Source organism: Lactuca virosa, chromosome 1 (assembly GCF_052849685.1).
Source record: "Lactuca virosa cultivar CGN04683 chromosome 1, Lactuca_virosa_CGN04683_v6, whole genome shotgun sequence".
Lineage (NCBI taxonomy): Eukaryota > Viridiplantae > Streptophyta > Magnoliopsida > Asterales > Asteraceae > Lactuca > Lactuca virosa.
The window spans coordinates 112,612,830-112,632,757 of record NC_136426.1 but is presented as its reverse complement, the minus strand read 5'-3'; the positions used below and the strand labels follow the sequence as shown (position 1 = coordinate 112,632,757).

Below are 19,928 nucleotides of genomic sequence, written 5' to 3'. Positions count from 1 at the left end.
TGGAACAAGCGACTTTCATTCAGAATATTCTATTATGTTTTCGTATTCATATGGATTGGCTTATATGCACTCCAAGTCCTGGATGCTTTCCTTATGACAATAGCTGAGCCCGACATGCAAGTGCATGTAATTGATTTGATTGATTAATATGCAGTGATGTGATGTTCCTTGTGGATTACTTGTCGTCCATATTTCCCATGCTTTGGAACAAACTTCTCTTTTTCCAGATTTGGTGACTTTCAGAGTATAGTCAAAGCATTCTATCAATATTTTTAGATTCATGATTGGAATATATATGCACTTCAAGATCATAAATGCTTTTAATGGCATTAGGCTATGGGTGGCCACATGGGGTCAAACATGTTTTGGGCTGGGCCACAGCAAAAAAAAAAAAAAAAAATCCGATTCAGGTCAAACATGTTAAAAGATCATATAAATGTTGAGTGTTCATTGTTAAAAGATCACAAATTTAAACTGGAATCACAACAGAGGGGCTGTAAAAATCATTTTTAACCGGTACCTATTGCATTCGTTTTAAGTGTAGGGGTTGTTTTGGACAGTTTTGAGTGCAGGTCCTGTTTTGGCTTGGTTTCGCCCCTGTTGTTTTGATGTTGCTCAAATCTCTTTTTGTTGGTCGACTCTTTGTAGAGTTTTAGTTATTTTGCCTATTTATAGCCGCAAATAATACAGTCTATGTAACAAATTTGACAGATTTCCAACAGTAAATGGTCTTAAAAGCAATAAACTTGTGAAAATGGCATTCAATTTTAACCGGAATCACAACAGATGGGGTCAAACCTGTTAAACAGTATATACGGGCATTTTCGTCAAAAACTGTTAAAATCACTAACTTTTGCGAAAAAAAAAACAGTATGCAAGGACAGTTTTGTTAAAAACTATTGAATCATTAATTTTTTACCCAAAAAAAAACAATATATACGGGACATTTTGGACAAAAACTGTTAAAATCATAATTTTATATATATATATATATATATATATATATATATATATATATATATATATATATATATATATATATAGAGTCATTTCGTCAAAAACACTTAAAATCACTATTTTTTTTACCAAAAAAACAGTATGTAGGGCAGTTTGGTCAAAACTATTAAAATCATTATTTTTTATCAAAAAAAACAGTATGCAGGGACATTTTGGACAAAAACTGTTAAAATCACTATTTTTTTTTTACCAAAAAATAGTATGTAGGGGCAGTTTGGTCAAAACTGTTAAAATCATTATTATTTTTATGGCAGTTTCGTCAAAATTGTTAAAATCATTATTTTTTTATCAAAAAAAAAAGTATGTAGGGGATTTTGGACAAAAACTGTTAAAATTACTATTTTTTTTTACCAAAAAAATAGTATGTAGTCGCAGTTTGGAAAAAAAACTCTAATATAATAAAATTACTTATGTTCCCCTGATCGAACACTTCCAAACTCACCTTCGAAAAATTACACTTTTGCTGTCCAGATCCTTTCGTGGGTGGGCACGTTTAATTTTATTATAACCGAATCAATCATTAAGACGTGTCTTTTGAAAAAGCTGAAAGAGGATCACCGCTGCTCAAAAATACAAATAAGGAAAATTATAGTCTGAAAAACATAACTTTATGATCGTTGATAGTTAGTAGAACTAACCTGCATCAAATCCAGCTGAAATTAGAACTAAATCAGCTTTAAATTTTCTTGCAACATGGATCGACAAATGGTTACACGCCGCAATATAATCTGCATCCCAACATCTACAGCTGATGTATTAGTTAAAAAACTTAAATGAAGTGTTGTATAACAATCCGTCGGCTGATTTAGCAACAGATCATTACAACATTTTAAGCATGCCACAACACCAGCAACATCAAGCCCGTTGGAAAAAGAATAAACAAGTTGAGCAATGTTTTATTAGCAGATGTCATTAAACCAAAGTAAAAGACAAAAAAAATTGTGTTGCTATTTATCCGAAAAAAAAAATGTTTCTTATACATGACCAATTCAAGGCTCATGACCCAAATGTTTGGGTAAAAAAGGCACAATTAGCAACATGCTGCAATTTGCAAATTTGTGGCAACAATAAAAAAAACTTAATTTTCTACCAGAAAGCATAATTTAATAAAAAAATTATATTGTTAAATGGATTTTTCGAATAATTATTACTACATTAAATATGAGTTTCACCTTCATTTATTCGACTTTTTTGTTAACCATTCGTTGAACCACTTGTATGTAGCAGCTAGTCCGAATAAAAATTCTTCAACTTTAAGTAAAAAAAAAAAAAAAAAACTCAAGAAACTACAATTTCTATGCCCTACAAAATTCCTATAGAAATTACACCATCAATAATTTAGACAGTATTATGTTTATAAATGTACCTTTTAATTCTTATATCAATCACACTTATTGGAATCAGTACCAAGAAGAACCCTAAAACTTAAAATTAAAAAAGTACCGAGGTAGAGAAGAATTGACCGCGACAAGAACGTCATACCTCTGTCCATATCTAACTTCTATTTCTAGAAATTAACCACTTCACCAAAGACGCAAATGGGAGATCTCTGTGTCGTTTTTTTCTTTGTCAAGTTTGAAAATTAAGAACCGATGGTGCAGTAGACGGAGGGCAAATTCATCTAATTATGTAAAAATCAAATGAAGTTAAAAGCCAATACGAAAGTAGGGTACGTGTAGGAAGAAACGAAAGAAGGGTTGAAGACTATTACCTGAACTGATTCCGGACTTTTAATAAATTAAGCTTTAATTGTTAGTAACGTATAGCGGGAGTAGAAACAGTCGTGACTGGTGAAAATCATGGTGGTGGTGAAAGTCGCTGGTAGCAGTAGGAATTGAGAGCATACCAAGAAGACGATTAAAATGGAGAAGACGTAAAATTGAAGAATCAATAATCATTACTAATGACAGTGAGTTTGTGGGTTCGTCCGGATCAGAAGAAAGGAAGCGTATCACTCCTAAGCCGATATCATTTGTTGTTTGCATCTGATTGGAAGAATAAAGCGGTGAAGATGGACACGCGTCAGTCAATAAATGACTAAGCGTCTTCAGCCACCACCATATAGGAGTCAGGGTTGGAAAGCTAACTTCAATGAAAATGGACCACAAATGTAAACTTAAAGGAAAATCTGGATTAAAAATGACAAGGACCAAACATTAGTGTTAATAAGACCTCCAAACATTAGTGTTAATAAGACCTTGCCAGATTTTATATATATATATATATATATATATATATATATATATATATATATATATATATATATATATATATATATATATATATATATATATGTAAAAGTAAGTTCAAATAAAAACAATAAATAGTGTGAGAACGTAATGAATGTTGCATATGTATATTGTTGCATAAAAACACTATGTTTATGTTGTTATTCTGTAATGAATGTTGCATATGTATATTGTTGAAATAATTCTAATATGAATATTAACGTTTGATTATTCATATATTCATTAGAATGTTATTATTCTATTATAATTTTATGTATGTGTATTTTTGTAGTAAATTTTAATTTTAGTTTTAACCTGCGACTATTCATTTATTTATTTCTGAATAATGACATAAAACTGTGGATAAAAAATTCATTACAGAATAATAACATAAAATAGTGTTTTTACATTCTCACACTATTTACTGTTTTTTATTTGAACTATATATATATATATATATATATATATATATATATATATATATATATATATATATATATATATATATATATATATATATATATATATTTGTTAAAAGTATAACTCTTATTTTAATGGCCATTTTGTGGTACCAAAAATATGGTTTAGTGAATAACTCTTATTTCAATCTAGAAAACTAAATACATGCACATGCATGGATGATCTACAATTTATATGAAGTGTAAGAGTAATTAAATTGCAAATTGATTATAATATTTGTTTACAGAGAAAAATTCTCTAACTTACATTTTTATACCTAAATTTAAAAACTTTGGTACTACCTGAAATGGGGAAATGACACAAATATCCTATAGACTTTTTAGGGTTGGTCCATTTAGTCCCTAAACTATTTATGTGGTTTTATAGGGACATAAAGTAGCTGCTAACCTGCTTTTTTAGTCACATTCACCTAAAACAACCGTATAATTTGTCACTAATATAGTTGAAGCACATGTGGCACCGAATCAACATTGATGTGGCAATATATGACTGCCTAGGTGTACTAATTAACTTTTATGAAATAATTCATTTAAAAATTGATGCAGTCATCTTCTTCACCGCCACTCATGGTGCAACCCACCTCCATCTCATTAACTACCACACCTATCACTGCCTCGTAGATTAAGCTTGAATCATAAGTTTCAAATTCTGAGATTCACATCCTTGAAGCATGGCACAATTTTGTTTCTGGTCTTTATTTCTACCTCTTCTGGCCTCTCTATCTAGCCCACAAGAATCAATGTCGGTGGTGTTGTGCTTTGAAGAGTTGTACATTATCTTGCAGAGCAAGAGTTGATTGAAGATTGTTGTAATGGAAGTAAAATATGGCTTTTGATTGAGTATCAATCAATCACGAACAAATTCATGAGTTTACTCTCGAGTTATCGACGTTGATTGATATACTGACAACCGATAATCTAAGCAAGGATGTTGAAGAATTAGTCAATTTGAAGTGTTATACACTATCTTGCAGAGCATAAAAAATGATATATTGCAAAAATTATATAGAATCAATAGCGAGATTGTTCCTCAAAAGACAAAACTCAAGAAGATCTTCACCAGAACAGAGAACAGAACAGGACAACATACGGTGGTGCGAACATTACATATCCTGTGATTATGAGCTTTGAGGATAAATATTCAATCTGTCGAAGCCCGTCGATAAGCTGAATCTGGGGTATCTAATAGAAGCTTTCAATGATGAACTGGGTTTGCCACCGACAGTCTCTCCATCGACCACTGATTTAGGTTTTCACTTTCAGGTTCTTCGATCTTTTTATTTTAACCCAAACCAGTTATTTAGGTTTGCATTTTTTTTCTGATGATTTTTTTTTAAGATCCCAATCATTTTTTGAAGATTTTTCTTGCATTTGTATGTAAATTTTGTGTTATCTATGGTAGTTTGTGAAGGGCGAGGAACGGGAGGGAGGGAAGAACGAGGAAAATGTTGTCGTGGATTTGTGTAAGATCTAATTTCTGGTTTTTCAAAGAACGTATGAAGGATGATCTATTGCATATTTGCATACCTGGGTAAAGGGAAGTGGGGTCATAAGAAGTGTTTATGTGGCAATGGATAAACCGTTTACCCCTTCAATTCTTCCAAAATGACCTAACAAACCCGAAAAAGCGGGTTTATGCCCTAATAAAGCCACACAAATAGTTTATGGACTAAATGAACCAACCCTATAAAGTTCTTAGGGAGTTTATGTTATTTCCCCACCTGAAATCAGATGGTTTGGGATCAACATCAATTGCTAATCATCTATAGATATTTTACTGATTGCTTGCATGGCTTGGTTTAAGGCAGAAGGATAATTTTTAAGTGTATATATTAAAATCCATATGCTAACGAATGAGAGTAGTTGACTTTACTTTGAAAGGAATCCAAGAACCATCACCAAATCTGCAAAAAGGTTCATTTTAAAGCATGGGTGACAAACATGTATAAGAAAAGTCAATCGTTGAGACTGATGTAGAATCAATTGCGTATTGCGGCATGCTTTGATTCCCTGACATTCTTCAGATTATGAAAATACGTACAAAAAGTAAAATATAAAATTTCCCACATGAAGCAATATATACTAGTACCAAAATCCATAAATCAAAATTTGAACTTCTAATATAACAGCAGAGTTGACAATAAACGCAATTAATGGCCGATATAAATAAAAACAATTCATGAAGAGATTCATTGGGCTGAGTGGGGGATCATATACAAATAGTTGAAGTCAACCCATGGAAATTTTTTGGTCGTTTATTAAAGAACATTATATAGATATACAGAATGGGGTTCATATGCACGGTCTAACAAGTGAATATATTCTATCAGATATGGTGTACATGGTAGAGAATTGGAAAGATAAAAAGGGAAGAAAGAATATTAATTATTAGGTTCCATTCATAACTAAATTATCAGAGGCGAGCTATAAATACACAATGTTACTAAAACGAGTAATGCACATATATTAAAGCATATAACAGAAGATGAAGAGTAGTTCTTACATGAAGAGAAGAGTATTCTTGTTTGGTAGCCAAGGATGACTTGCCACATACCATTGAATGTGTGATAGCAAGGAATGCCTCATTGTTTGGTTGATTTGGCAGTCACACCTTGGCTAACCTGACATGCTGTTCTTTCTCATGTTAGACCTTCTCTTCTGATAATGATAGTGATCTCTGTCAAGCCAAAATTTATAACATGGATTCTAACCCGAAGACATTAATATTTTTGTGTCTATATCAATAAATCATCAAATACCATCGATGCATTTTAGGCTTTTGTTCAGTTAATCGATATAGTTGCAGCTTCACTAGTCTTTCAGTGTTTATCTTTGGCATCGGTTATCTTGCATTGTTTCACATTGCATAAAAATCATAATCTATTGTAAGATTACATGTTTCCAGTGTTTTTTTCCTTTTTTATAATAGCAAAATTATTATCAGGGATCAAGCCCGAAGGCTAGCCAGAGCTAGCAACACAGTGGTTGTTTCCTTTATGTAAATGATTTCCATGGAAGGTTATTTCATACGGTAGAACATTGCATTTAAAAACATTCCTCTTTATAAGTTGAAGTACGTACTAAGCTTTTTTTGTTTGTATAAATGCAAAATTGCATAAATATGAGGTGATGTGGAGCACATAGATGATCTGGCAGAAACTTATATGGACAATTGGGAGAAAGACAAATGAGGTCAAACGAGGCTCAACTTAAAACGGACGTAAATTTTGACAGAATATGTGTATTATTTATTTTGTGAAATCTCTTCTTTTATTTAGGAGGTTAATTAGTAGATTTAAATGTCAATTTCATTTTTTTTCAAAATATGACATACCTGCCAAATTTAGATCCCTCTAGATAAGGGGTTTTGTAAGGGGAGTTGATTCGTACACAACCGTTTATCTCCATACACTACAATTTATGTTTTAAAATATTGTATTGTATAACTATATAAAACATAAATTGTTATACATAGAGAAAATTTGTTGTTTACAAATTAGTTCCCTTTTGTAAGCCTTTCATAGGCATCTTGAAATTCAATAATATAAGTTCTATGAGTTTTATCATATTTTTGCTTTCGTTCTACTTCATGAGGTTACATACTCTTTACTTCAAGTCAATTGGGATGATCATAAAGCAAACATATAGTTGTATATCGATTTGGGGATGAGCCCAACTACCTATTCCTTCTATATAGTGCTAAAATTACAAATTAGTTGTGTACAAGTATGCGCAAATATCGGTAAGATCACCACAATAAGAAAGAACCTCTTAACTTCTAAACAACATATGGTAATTAACATTAAACTTAAAAAAAAAATTGAAAGAACAAAAATTAGCCTTTTTATATGTAGCACAATACGATATAACATTTCAATCATGTTGAGGGAGTAGTGTTCGACCATATTAAGACATACGTGTATCTCAATCAAGTAAACTTATAATATTGGTACTCATGCTTAAGAACATTTTAATAAAGGGAATGTAGTAGTTTTACTGCTCTTTGGATTAATATCAAACAGAGAAGACAACCCCCCCCCCTCCCCCGGATTCAAATGTGCAGACATCTTTGAAGCTCATAAATTTATCAAGTGGAGGCGCTTTAGTAAGAGTATCCAACTGTTCAGGAGTGTTGCAATCAAGAACCCATGCATCCTCATAAAGCAAGAATACTCATTAGATTGTTACTAATGGCAACCACAAGAACTTTTATCATTCTAATGTTTTGTACTGATAAATAGTTGGGGCAGGCGTAAGAAATAACAATGTACTTTTTTTATTTGTTTATATGTTTTTCCTATCATAGCTTTCCACTTTTACAAATTAGTTTGAACTTTTTTCATAGGAACGGGATGCCAAAAGGTTTTGAAGCCTTATGTGTTTGGAGAAATAATGGAGGGAAACATAATTATAGGCTACTAGAGGTAGTTGGTGTCATTTTGATTTGATGTTGAGTTTGCTACATGTTGAACAAATAATAACAATGTACTTTTATTGGTTTGTTTATTGTTGTTTTTTTTTAATGTATATTCACTTTTCCTCGTCTATATATGCGATGGATGCTTGGTTAATTGTTATATTGTAAAATAAATTTGTTAGTAAAAAATATAAATACATATAGGATACGGTTGTTTAATATGTACATAAAGAGAAGTCAAGTTCTCTTATTTAACATATAACATATAACATTTACTAGTTGAACTATCTAAAGATGCTTAACTATAAGTTGAATTACTTCAGGCAAAAATGGGGCATCTAAAAGCAATAGGAAGTTAGAAGAAACAATCTAATTAATTAGTGCATTCGATCAACTAGTTAAGACGACCAGATACCTAGTTATTGTACTTTTTTCTGAACGACAGAAACTTATTCACTACAAGAAATCAACGCAATAACGGCGACACCATTATCGGCGACGCAAACTTTTAGCGGCAACATGTAGATTTTGCATTACCTGTCGCCGCTCAAAAGTGTGTGTCACCGTTAATGGTGTTGCTGCTAAAGGTAGAAAACCACAATCCACGTCAAAAGAGATTGCTTAAACCTACCCGTCGATCCGGACCTAATAGAACGGCTGGCAACGAACATCGCTTAAACTATTAGTGGCGACGACACGTCGCCGTATAATGCTCCAAAAAAACATGGTATATTTTCCCTCCAGACGGTGACACTGCTATAGCAAATTCTACGGAATTTGTTACGGAAAAATTGCTACAAAATTTGTTATGGAAAAATTGTTATGGAATTTGCTACGAAAATGCTACGGAACTCAATTTGCAACGAAATAGATACCATAGAAACTGTCATAGCAAAACTGCTACGAAATTATAATTTTGTAGCTAAACACTTTGCTACAAGCAAAATAGCAACAAAGTCTAATTGAAAATTTCCGTAGCAAATTACGTAGTTATTCATCTTTAGCTACGGAATTTCATCATTTTTCTATGGAATTTTTCCATAGCTAAATTGAAATTTTATGGTAGTGCTAGAACCCGAATGTTGCCGCTAAAGCCTCTCGTCTTCGCTAAAGGTTTGCACAGATATACCCCTTCCTCCATTGATTTCCGTATTCTGTCCTCATTTCCGCCTCTCATCGACATTAATCTTTCGTATGATATCGAAATTGATCCAAACCCTTACAGCCTCTAGGCGACAACAAGGGTGCCATCACCGATGACAAAAGCAGCAACACCGGCGACAACAGTTAGCTGCCAGATTTTTTGTCGGGACACAGGTGTTTCTCCACATTTTTTTGGATTTCTTTTCTCTCCTCTGACTATCTAAGTGACTAACTACTAATTTGGGTGTTTTATTTTGTGTATTAGTCTTTATTAACCACTAATTTCCGGTTGTCATCACCGCCACCACAGCTACCATATTTTTTTCCACCACAACACCCCCACAGCACTACCACCATTCTGATTTTGTTCCATCACGGGCTCTATTCCATTTCATGAAGTATTCTAATGTAGTTCATCATATTTTATGCATTATGTATGTATGTAATGTGTATGATGTAAGTATATGAAATAGAATGCATAAATGTATGCAATGTGTGTATATTGGTATGTAATGTATGTATATATGTATGGAAAAAATGAAAAAAAAAAGTAGGATGTTGTAACGCCCGCATTTCCAACTAGATTAGTCATAGTCTGTAATCACTTTTGTTAACTACTATAATATTTATATGAATGAATAAATGATTATTCATATATTTATATGCTTATGTGTTTTATATGATATTATGTGTTAATTATATAAGTATTTGTTAATAAAATAAATAAGATCAAAATACGCGTCAAAAATAAAAGATTATTTGGGACAAATAATCTTAACCTAGTTATAGTATTCGTAATAAGGATTCTTTAGATATAAGGATCGTTCAAATCTGACTTCGTATGAAGAAGTTATTCATCTTCGAAGTTTCACGATTAAACTGGCACGGCTCTGCGTATCGTAAAAGGTATATTTTTGATAAATTACTTTTTAGCCTAAGTGATCCAAACGAAAGTAGTAGTAGTCATTAAACTGAGATCGTGTATATAGAGAACGTCCAAATCTGACTTCGTGAGAGGAACTTATGATTTTTCGAAGTTTCAGCGCAACAGTGCGGGTGCAGAAATCGAAAGTCTATTCGGTTGATTGTTAGCTAAAACAATCTAAACAAGAATCGCGGATCTCTTTAATAGGAGTCCGACGATATAAAGACGGTCAAGAATGGGTGTCAGATGAAAGAGTTATGATTTTCGCAGCGAATTCAACACCCTAAGCCTATGAAAAATATAAATTTTTGATAGAGTAAGAATTAGCTGTTAGGATCAAAGGAAAGTTGTAGATCTCGTTGAGATCTTTCCGGTGATATAAAGAACGTCGAAAATGGATCTCGTATGAAGTTGTTACGCCATTTTGTAAATTTGGAAAATCGTGCGCGAAGTACGCAACGCACGCTGATGACGTGGCACCACGAGAGGGCTCCACATGGCATGGTCAATAGCCGCTTCCTCCAAGATACACGTTGATGTGGCTCCACAAAAACGCGACACGTGGATCCATAAGAGTGTGACACGTATCACCTTATAGAAGGAAGCGAGGTGGGTGAACAGCGACACGACACGTGACAGAAGCCCACTGGAACCAGCAGGACCTGAAGGCGCGGCGCACCCTATGGCATGCGTGACGCGCATGTCGTTCTAGTCTATAAATAGTCATCCTCATATATTATTTCATCCCCATACCCCTACAGCTCTTCTCTCTCGATTCTCCTTCCTGTAGCCGCATTTTTCCTTCGTTTCTGTTCTGCAGCGAAGCCCTGCGACACCCCTGAGTGTTCAGCCAGTTGTTCTTCCCAATTAGATCCCGGTTCTCATCAATACTACTATGTAAGTGAGCTACACTTACTCTGCTTCCGTGTAATTTATGATTATAGTTATAAGTAGTTACTAGGAACTTATAATTATGATTTATCAATGATCCCAAGTCGTTATATTGATTGATCTACTTATAGGAGAGGTGCCTAGAATGGTCACATTGGCTTGGTTGTTGGATTTTAGAAAGAGTATATGTCGAAATAGTCTTTCCTCCCGACTGTCATACCTGGCTAACCCTTACTAAATAGATCTTAAAGTAAACTTTGGGATTGTTGAGGAATCTAAACCCTTAGGATAATAGTTCATAAATCATGAAGCTAGACTAAGACTTAGCATTATATACATATAGGTCTTTCGGAAAAGGTGTAAGGCGAAGCTCTGCCCGATTCACCAATCACCAGACACTCTGTCATGTGAGTGTGTAGTTATTATCGAGAACATAATCTTAATCTAAAAAGTATTAATACTATTAAGTAATATTAAATGTTTATCTGTATTATTTTTGTTATGTGTTATTCGTATAAATATGATAATTGGATTAGAAACTGTATTGGGAATCGATTTCCTTTAGTTATAAGTCTTGATTTAGGTTTAAGGATAAGACTCATAAAGGTTGCTTAAGTCTCATAGTTGGGATGGAATGTGATATCAGAACGGAGTGAAGTCCTCCCCTTTCTTGGGTGGGTCCAGATCAGACAACTGGCAAGTATGTCTAAGTCATCGACCAGAGTAGATGACAACACTTGACTATTCTAGGCAGTCTAGTGAATTACATTGCCAGCATGGACTTATAACCCATGGACGTAGATAAAATAGGATACCATATTTATCAAATCTATGAACATTGGTGTAACACCCATAAAATTTGAGCCAAATTAAAACATTTTAAATCATTCAAAAACCATTACGTTCATACAACTCGTTTTCAAAATAGTTTAAACATCAGAGTATCCCCCAGAACCATATCATATAAATCATAAAACATGAGGAGCGGTACGATCACGCCTTCGCCTTGCCACGATCTCCTGAAGTACCTGAAACAATACACTGAAACTGTAAGCCCGAAAGCTTAGTGAGTTACCCCCAAAATACCAACCACACATATCATACTCATAACATATCATAAATAGAACAGCCATGCACATCGGGTCTACTGTGTAACTGGTCCGCCCGCACCGGGCCTTCAGTCCACCTGGTCCACCCTCCGAGTCTAGCCATGTACGTCGAGTCTACAGTGTGATTGGTCCGCCCGCACCGGGCCTTCAATCCACCTGGTCCACTCTCTGAGTCTACAGTATGACTGGTCCGCCCGTACCGGGCCTTCAGTCGGCCTGGTCCACTCTCCGAGCCTCGGCACGTCTGGTCCGCCCTCTTGGGGCCTTCAGCCTATCCGGACCGCTCGCTGGGCCTTCGGAACATCCGGTCCGCCCTGGGTATGTTGGCCTACTGCACAAAGCAGGACCCGCCTCAACCCAACCCCCGTCAAACAACCATGTGCACATACAACAATTAATCACATAACAATCCTCAACCAGACAAACAGTCTAACAGATCAGATAGCATATCAACATCCTAACCAGGATTCCGACCTAACCGGTCACTAGCATAACATTACCGTATATCCCGGGTACCGACCTTAACCAGGTCACTAACATAACACCATCCTAAATACCAGGATGCAGATCTAGCAAAACAATAACATAACAAACAATACCCGGATTTCCATCCGATAAAGGGCCGGCCTTGGTGCCGTAGACCCTATTGATATAGTGAGGATAACTCACCTTGCAACTGCCGAAATCCTGCATCTCTCTGACCGCTGACTCACCGGGACTCCCAACTATCACATGATAATCACCAAGTTAGAATCCAACATGACTTTCTAGGCCAAGGGCCCACAACACTCATTAAGTCCATTATCCTCTTATTGGGCCAAGACCCAAAACCAAATCCTCATGCAAAGCCCAATATTGGCCCAATTTACTAAATTGGGCCCACCTCACCAAATGGGCCTAGATCCAAGGTCCATAATAATTATTGGCTCTAAATTACTCCATCCATAATGTTCAGTCACGGCCCAAGCCCCACTAGCCCATAAACAGCCTAATCACTTAAGGCCCAAAATCAAAAACCCAACAGAGGGAGTACGCTGGGCGTACCCCTCTTGGTACGCTGGGCGTACTTCGATTCTCGCGGACTGGGAACGGGACACTGACCCACTACGCTGGGCGTACATCAGCTTACGTGGGGCGTAATCTCGCTGAACTAAAATTCCACATAAGTTCTTAATGGCTTAAGCTCTTAAGCCCAAACTTCAGATCCATCGACCAAACATGCCTAGGATTCATAAAGTCTCAAACTTTATTACTTGGGACGTCCATAAAGCTCTTAACTCAAGGTCTTAATCCATTAAGACCCACCTACATCACACATGAGACAATCAAAGCCTTTGGGACCTCACTTTTCTCACTCAAGACCTCTCCTAAGGTCTGAAAGGACAGCTAACCTCAACCAACTCGCATCATGCATCACTTTGGGGTTTTTGGGACAAGAAATGGTGTCAAAACCTCATAACACCTAGATCTACACAAAATAGATGTCAAGCAAGATACTTTATACCTCAAAAGGGATCCAGAAGATGATGCCTTCCCAGATCTACGAGCTCCAGCCACCCAACTCCTTCCTTGACAACTTCTTCTTTCTTCTCCTAGGCTCTCCTTTGCCAAACCAAGCTCCCCAAGGTCAAATGTCCACAATCATGGAAGAAAACGGCTACTTAGGGTTTCCGAGAGTAAGAGAGCAGATATGGGGGCTAGGTTTGGAACCATAATGTTCCTTATATAGTGGCTGGCCCTAAAATTAGGGTTTCTGGACACTGGACGTACGCTGGGTGTACGCCCCCAACACCCGCGTTCATTTAACCGCTCTACGCTGGGCGTAACCTAGCTTACGCTGGGCGTACCCAGCCAATTACACGCATGCACTCCATGCATGCCTAGGACCCCTTTGCCAAATATTTCCTTTAGGGACTATTATTGACACTATCTTCAAAGTGTCATAACTCCTTTATTCTAAGCCCGTTTCCGACGAACTTTATATCCACGAAAAGGTGGCGAGAAGCCCTACGCTTCTAGCAACACACCCCGACCCGAAACCTTCTCGAATAAAACCCATTGCCCATAAAAGACCGAAACGCCCTTACTCTTGATCTCGGGGATCCATGAATAATTACTCTTAGAACGCGGTGTTACAATTCTCCCCCACTTAAATATGATTTCGCCCTCGAAATCGCCAATTGTCAACTCTGGCTACCCAAACGTACATACATCAATACCCTTACCAAAACCAACACTCACACCTGGCCCATGTTTGGCCCAATCAACCCTCGGGTTGGAATACCAAACACATCAGGTCCAATCAATCATAGGGTCCGGTCATCCTCATGATGGAATACCCCAGATTGGAATACCTCCACATACATAACTCAAACCCAAAACCATACTCGGAACCAAGGACCTTGTCCTTGCGTCCCCCCTCGAATTCTCCGGTTCGCCACACTTGAGTATAACCCACTCACACTTCCCTATCGCGATCTCTAGGTCCTTGACCTCCGACTGTAATATCCTTATGTAGTCCTCAGCACCGGTCCAGACTGCTCCCAAGTCTGTTATCCTGCTGAATCACCTTCCTCTGTCCCATTCCCCGATCTGGAACCACTATCCTCCTCCTCTTCCAAGGAGACCGAAAACATGCCTGCGCATCATCCAACATTGCCACAAACTCAACGGGCATCCAACCCGTATGTGCTTCCATATATCTGGTACAATCCCAGTGCTTACTACCAATAGCTGAAGCACTTTCGATCATCCATTTACTCCACTGCCTCCCTTTCAGAGGACCCACACTCCTTCCGGAGTTACATACCTTTCCTTTCCAGGAAGTCTACTCTACAACCATAACCGCACTTATAAGTGCCACTGAGCTAAACTCCACTCTACCGATCCACTAACACATACAGAGTCTCCAGCATGACTGGACCGCCCTTCCAGGCCTTCAGCCTATCTGGACCACTCTCAGAACCTTCAGCATGTATGGACCGCCCTCCTGGGCCTTCAGCCTGTCTGGACCGTTCCCTGAACCTCCGGCCGACTCCATCATCATGATCAATACTTGGGGCCAAACCATATCGATTACTATTGCATGGTGACTTATTCACTCATTCTCCTTCTATCGATCCATGAACACATACAGAGTCTTCAGCATGACTGGACCGCATTCCCAGGACTTCATCCTATCTGGACCACTCTCAGAACCTTCAGCATGTCTGGACCGCCCTCCTGGGCCTTCAGCCTGTCTGGATTGTTCCCCCGAACCTTCAGCCTGACTGGTACACCTCTCGGCCTTCAGTTTATCCGAACCGCTCAAATGCCGTCGCACATCACCCTGAACCATTCCTTCCGGGAATCCCTCCCATGCAGTCTGTTCTAGCCCTCTAGGGGTTCCGAACTCCACATCCGTTCTATGAATCTTTTACCCCGGCCTGATCCCAGGCCTCTCAACAATCACTTTCTCTGAAAACCATGGTCTGTTCCCTGCTCCACGTGTCTATCTCCACATTCTCGGCTAACACAACGTTGAAATCCAACAGCTAACCATCCCTGGATGCATGTTGTTCCACTGGAGAATTTTCCAATTCTCCCCCACTTAGTGCATCGACTACTAACCACCGTTCCCAAAACCGGCATGGCTCAATCGCCCTTACTCCATATATTCCCTCTTATCCATGAACTGACTCCCTCAGGAGTGAGTAACCTTCACCGTATAACCCTTCCGCCATCGCACACCTGAACTCCAAGGAAGTTCGAATCTCAACTGAACACTCCTCGCAACGCAGTCTCTATTCCAAGCAACGAGATCATATACCTTATCTTTCGACCAAGAATCCTCCTGAACACTAACTACCACTCCTAACTACTAAGATCCTCAATCATACTATGAAACATGCGGAACAAGGCAGACAGATTTACCATACTACACAATCAACAAGATAACAAGATATCACAATGGAAACATACCCGCAACTGCATCTGGCTCTGCCCTGACCTCCTCTGTTGTAAGCTGAAATGCGCGTCCCTGAGCCCTCGGAGGCTCCGCTCCACCCTGACCCCTGCCAGTAATCCTCAAAGTGGCCGGTGCTGGAGCCTGCACCGATACTGCAGCAAACTGTGGGCAGTTGGCCCTCAAGTGTCCAACCTGATGGCAATGATAACAAATCCTCATATCTTGCACCAGGGCTGACTGACGGCAATCCCTCGCATAATGCCCCTCTCTTCCGCACTTGCGGCACGCACCACCGGACCTACAAACTCCGGTATGACCCTTCCCACACTTTTCACAAGTGTGGCTGCTCTGACTCCCAATCCTTGAGTCAACGGTTTTGAACCATTTCGGCGCCGGCTGCGACTGCACTGGGGCCTACCTCTGCTCTCGCAACTGCAACTCAATCTCCAACTCACGCCGCCTGGTGGCCTCCTGCAACTCTAACAAGGTATCACACCTCTGTGTGGACACAAACTGCCGAATATCCCTCTTGAGCATACTCAGATATCGGGACATCTGAGCCTGCTCCGAAGCAAACTCCAGGCAAAACATCGCCCTCTCAGTAAACATCCTGGTGATCTATGGCACCGACTCTGAATCCTGCTTCAGCTCTAGGAACTCCTGAGCCAATCTCTCTCTCTCAACCCGCGGAACATAACGAGTGCTGAACATCTCCCGAAACTGATCCCAAGTAACCGCAGCCTGCTACGCATCAGAATAAGATCCCATAGTCAACCTCCACCAATCCTTCGCTCCGAGCCTCAACAGGTTCAGAGCACACCTCACCCTCTGATCAGCAGGGCATGAACACGTGAAGAAACATCCCTCCACGTCTGACAACCACCTCATAGCAACAATCAGATTCTGAACTCCATCGAAAGTAGGGGGCTTCGTATTATCGAAGTCCCGATACTGAAAACCTCGACCGGTTCCTCCCCCTGCCACTGCCACTGCCGCTGTAGCTGCCGCGGCAGCCGCCTCCGCAAGAGCTGCATAGCGCTCATCAAAGTACTCGACCATGGCGGTCTTGATCGACCCAAACATCTCCGACAACTCGGCCCGGAACATAGCAGCAACCTCATCATCCAGGATCTCACGAATCCTGGCATCCAACTCGTCCGTGCTCATCTGACCAATGACCTCGGGTGGTACTGACCCATCCTGACCACCCTCTCCCGATCCTGATCCCAAACCGGATCCTGCCCCGAAACGTCTCGTAATCGCCATACTACAATACACCAACGAGACCCTTAGACACATCACATATTCACCCGGGGAACTATCTCATAACCGATACCCTAGAGAGTTGTGACTTCCTTGATACACGTATGGGTCCTGTGCTTTCAGTAGTACGGGCCCATACTACCTTCCACACCTACCCATATTTGTCTTAAGTATCACCACAACACTCTAACCATATATACACACACCCGCTCAATCCTCACTCCTAGAGGAAAAGCTGCATATCTCAAATAAGGAAAACCCTAGGCTAATAGGCATCACATAATCAGGCAATTCTATCATGCAATTCCTGAAGATCCCTAGCCTAGTACTAGCATGCTGTTCTAACATATCACATAATCAAATAACTTGTATGGTATTTTGGGGTCTACTTACTGGCTCTGGCTGATCGTACCCTCTGCATCCTCCTTTACTTATTTCGAAAACCTTTTGAAAACCATTTTGAAAATCCCTCCTTGATTTGAGACTGGATTTACACGAATGTTCCTCCAATTCACTCAAACCAAGGCTCTGATACCAACTTGTAACACCCATAAAATTTGAGCCAAATTAAAACATTTTAAATCATTCAAAAACCATTACGTTCATACAACTCGTTTTCAAAATAGTTTAAACATCAGAGTATCCCCCAGAACCATATCATATAAATCATAAAACATGAGGAGCGGTACGATCACGCCTTCGCCTTGCCACAATCTCCTGAAGTACCTGAAACAATACACTGAAACTGTAAGCCCGAAAGCTTAGTGAGTTACCCCCAAAATACCAACCACACATATCATACTCATAACATATCATAAATAGAACAGCCATGCACATCGGGTCTACTGTGTAACTGGTCCGCCCGCACCGGGCCTTCAGTCCACCTGGTCCACCCTCCGAGTCTAGCCATGTACGTCGAGTCTACAGTGTGATTGGTCCGCCCGCACCGGGCCTTCAATCCACCTGGTCCACTCTCTGAGTCTACAGTATGACTGGTCCGCCCGCACCGGGCCTTCAGTCGGCCTGGTCCACTCTCCGAGCCTCGGCACGTCTGGTCCGTCCTCTTGGGGCCTTCAGCCTATCCGGACCGCTCGCTGGGCCTTCGGAATATCCGGTACGCCCTGGATATGTTGGCCTACAGCACAAAGCAGGACCCGCCTCAACCCAACCCCCGTCAAACAACCATGTGCACATACAACAATAAATCACATAACAATCCTCAACCAGACAAAACAGTCTAACAGATCACATAGCATATCAACATCCTAACCAGGATTCCGACCTAACCGGTCACTAGCATAACATTACCCTATATCCCGGGTACCGACCTTAACCAGGTCACTAACATAACACCATCCTAAATATCAGGATGCAGATCTAGCAAAACAATAACATAACAAACAATACCCGGATTTCCATCCAATAAAGGGCCGTCCTTGGTGCCGTAGACCCTGTCGATATAGTGAGGATAACTCACCTTGCAACTGCCGAAATCCTGCAAATCTCTGACCGCTGACTCACCGGGACTCCCAACTATCACATGCTAATCACCAAGTTAGAATCCAACATGACTTTCTAGGCCAAGGTCCCACAACACTCATTAAGTCCATTATCCTCTTATTGGGCCAAGACCCAAAACCAAATCCTCATGCAAAGCCCAATATTGGCCCAATTTACTAAATTGGGCCCACCTCACCAAATGGGCCTAGATCCAAGGTCCATAATAATTATTGGCTCTAAATTACTCCATCCATAATGTTCAGTCACGGCCCAAGCCCCACTAGCCCATAAACAGCCCAATCACTTAAGGCCCAAAATCAAAAACCCAACAGAGGGAGTACGCTGGACGTACCCCTCTTGGTACGTTGGGCGTACTTCGATTCTCGCGGAATGGGAAAGGGACACTGACCCACTACGCTGGGCGTACATCAGCTTACGCGGGGCGTAATCTCGCTGAACTAAAATTCCACATAAGTTCTTAATGGCTTAAGCTCTTAAGCCCAAACTTCAAATCCATCGACCAAACATGCCTAGGATTCATAAAGTCTCAAACTTTATTACTTGGGACGTCCATAAAGCTCTTAACTCAAGGTCTTAATCCATTAAGACCCACCTACATCACACATGAGACAATCAAAGCCTTTGGGACCTCACTTTTCTCACTCAAGACCTCTCCTAAGGTCTGAAAGGACAGCTAATCTCAATCAACTCGCATCATGCATCACTTTGGGGTTTTTGGGACAAGAAATGGTGTCAAAACCTCATAACACCTAGATCTACACAAAATAGATGTCAAGCAAGAGGCTTTATACCTCAAAAGGGATCCAGAAGATGATGCCTTCCCAGATCTACGAGCTCCAGCCACCCAACTCCTTCCTTGACAACTTCTTCTTTCTTCTCCTAGGCTCTCCTTTGCCAAACCAAGCTCCCCAAGGTCAAATATCCACAATCATGGAAGAAAACGGCTACTTAGGGTTTCTGAAAGTAAGAGGGCAGATATGGGGGCTAGG

At 39.4% G+C, this 19,928-nt stretch overlaps 1 long non-coding RNA gene across 1 annotated transcript; it reads right to left on the bottom strand.

Annotated features, from left to right (window-relative positions):
- Positions 1 to 497: 497 nt before the first annotated feature.
- On the bottom strand, positions 498 to 2,904 carry LOC145106224 (uncharacterized). Its single transcript, XR_013707503.1, has 5 exons — positions 2,729 to 2,904; positions 2,500 to 2,638; positions 1,656 to 1,759; positions 1,460 to 1,577; positions 498 to 798 (listed from the first exon to the last, which is right to left on the bottom strand). It is a non-coding gene; the product is annotated as an uncharacterized LOC145106224 (long non-coding RNA).
- Positions 2,905 to 19,928: the final 17,024 nt, after the last annotated feature.